Genomic DNA, 2,728 nt, shown 5'->3' with positions numbered 1-2,728 from the left:
GAAGGGGGCGGGAACGGGGAAGGGGGAATGGGGAGCAGGGAATGGGGAATGAGGAATGGGGAGGAGAATGGGGGATGGGAATGGGGAGGGGGGAATGGGGCGGGAATGGGGAATGGGGAATAGGGAACGGGGAATGAGGAATGGGGAGGGGAATGGGGGATGGGGAGCAGAGCGGTCTGTTCTCGCAGGGAACAAACGATGCGTCTTCAGGTTGCACCAGGGGAGGTTTGGATTGGATCTTGGGAACAGTTTCTGCCCCGCAGGGCTGCCCAGGGTGAAGTTCCCGTCCCTGGAAGGTTCAGCGGGTGTGTGGACGTGGTGCTGAGGGACGCGGGGCAGCGCTGGGGGAACGGCTGAACTTGGTGGTATTAAAGGTCTTTTCCAGTGGAAACGAGTCTGTGGTTGTATGTCAAGCCGGGCCACTCCACCCTAGCTGTGCCAGGCAGTGCCGAGCTGTGCCAGGCCGTGCTGAGCTGTGCCGTGCCAGCCCGTGCCGTGTTGAGCCTTGGGACCCACCTCAGCACCGGGGCAGCTCAGCTGGGGGTGCAGGATGCGCGGGACAGGGTGCTGGGGGGGCTCTGAGGGAGCAGGAGCTGTGGTCACCATGAGGGCAGGGAGGCAGCTCTGGAGCAGGGCTCTGGCTGTCCCCAAGCCAAACGATCCGTGTCCCAGCCTGTGAGTGTCCCCAGCACAGGTGGTGACAGGGTCTGGGTGCTGTCTCAGGCCCCCACCATCCTGTGCCCTCCAGCTGTCACTGCAACGACAGCCTGTCCGGGTCCCCCCGCCCCCCCTGTGACCCCAGCCACGCTGCGTGTCCCCAGCCCCCCCGCTGCCCCAGCCATCTGTGTCCCCTGGCCAGGCTCTGTACTACCCCAGATGACCTCTGGATAGAACCTCTGGCCACCACTGCCTCACCATGGTCACCATCCTCACTCACACGCTGAGCCCGCATGGCCAGAGTGGAGACACTGGGCACCCCAGCACCCCAGCCATGGTGACCAAGCTGACTTGGTGCTGTCCCCACTGCGGGGCTGGCTCAGCCACTTCCCACACAACATGTCCCCACCTCCGTGTCCCTGGGGCACCGCGTGGCAAGACCCACTGTCCCCAGACACCCAAACCCCACCCTGGGGAGCACAGCACCCCAAAACTGTCAACCCCAAACTCCTACTGTCCATGCCATCGGGGTCACGTCCTACAACTTCCAAAGGTTCCAAATCCCACCCTGGGGCTGGCCAGGGAGCCCCACACCCTCCTTGGGAGGGCGGAGATGAGGGGTCCGGACACACGTGGGGGCTGCAGGGCCCTTGGAGGGGACCCCACGGGGAGGTTTCACCCGCGGCAGCAGCGCCTGTTTGCAGAGGCATCGCTCGATACGCAGCGTGTCCTTCAGAAGATCCCTACTCCAGGAGTCAAAATAGCATGAAATTTAATTTTACGCCTATTTGACAAAGCTTGATTTCGCCTCCAATCAGCGGGGAGATAAGAGCCCTCGGCACAAGTGCGCGGGCAGTTTGGCAGCTGGGGCTGCCGATTTAATAGGTGAATTTACAGGAACAACACTTGAAAATCCCCTGGCTAGTGAACCATTAAGGTGAGCCCTGCCTTCCGTCCCCGCGTCCCTCCCCGCGCCGCTCTCCCGTTGCTGGGTGCTAAAGCAAACCCCGGCTCTGTTTACCGAGTCTACTATTACAATACAGCCACCAAATATTTGCCAGCCGGCAGCTCCCTGCTCCGCTATAAATACTTCCAGCCCAGGTGGAGGGACGGCGAGGGGGAGCGGCGCGGGAGCCTATGCATGGCTGGGCGGCCGCCCCGAGGTGAGTGCTGAGCCCTGGAACCCAGGCCATGACCTCCTGCCCCGCCGGGTGACGGGGGGGGGGGGCGGCGCGGGAGCCTATGCATGGCCGGGCGGCCGCCCCGAGGTGAGTGCTGAGCCCTGGAACCCAGGCCATGACCTCCTGCCCCGCCGGGGATGGGGGGTTTCTCTGGCTGAGGGTCCAGCAGGGGAGGCCGGTTCCATTCCTAGGGTGTTCCCGGGAGGCTGAGCCCCTGGGCAGCAGGGAGGGAGGTCCCCCAGGGGGATGGCACAAAGAGGAATGCATGGTGGTCCCAGGGGTGGCAGCGATGCTGGCTCAGGGTGGCTGGAGGGCTCAGCTCGCTGGCAAGAGCAGGATTTGTCCCCCAGTGTTTGACCCCCAAGACCCTCTCGGGGCTGTGGTGATGGCAGTGCCAGGCATGTGGGAGGGACGCCCGCAGTGAGGCAGGGCTGGGGACCCTGGGGCAAAGGCAGCATGAACTGCAGAGGGGCTTCAATCAACTCAGAAGAACCCAGCCCTGACCAGAGCCTGCCAGAGGGATGTGGGATCATGGCCAGGTTTTCCCTGTCACAGGGAAACCTGTGGGGACATTGCATGGGCAGGGCATGGGGCTGAGTGTTCTGGGGCTCAGCATGCAGCGTGGCAGGGACAGCTCGGCATCCAGGGTGGCAGGGACAGCTCAGCCCCATTCACCTCCATGTACAGCCCCAGGGTGACTGGGAACATCCTGCCGCCCTCCAGTTCTGGGGGATGTCCCTGCTACCTCATGGCTCAGAGGGATGTCGCCACTCCCCAACCTCCCATGGTTTGCCAGGGAATGTCCTGCCACCCCATGTTGCAGGGATCAGTGGGGACATCTCTGCTGCCCCAGATGCCATGACTTGGTGGGGATGTCCCCATTACCCCAC

Source organism: Chaetura pelagica, unplaced genomic scaffold (assembly GCF_000747805.2).
Source record: "Chaetura pelagica isolate M959 unplaced genomic scaffold, ChaPel_1.0 scaffold124, whole genome shotgun sequence".
NCBI lineage: Eukaryota > Metazoa > Chordata > Aves > Apodiformes > Apodidae > Chaetura > Chaetura pelagica.
The sequence above is the reverse complement of the archived record's forward strand: the minus strand, read 5'-3'. Positions refer to the sequence as shown.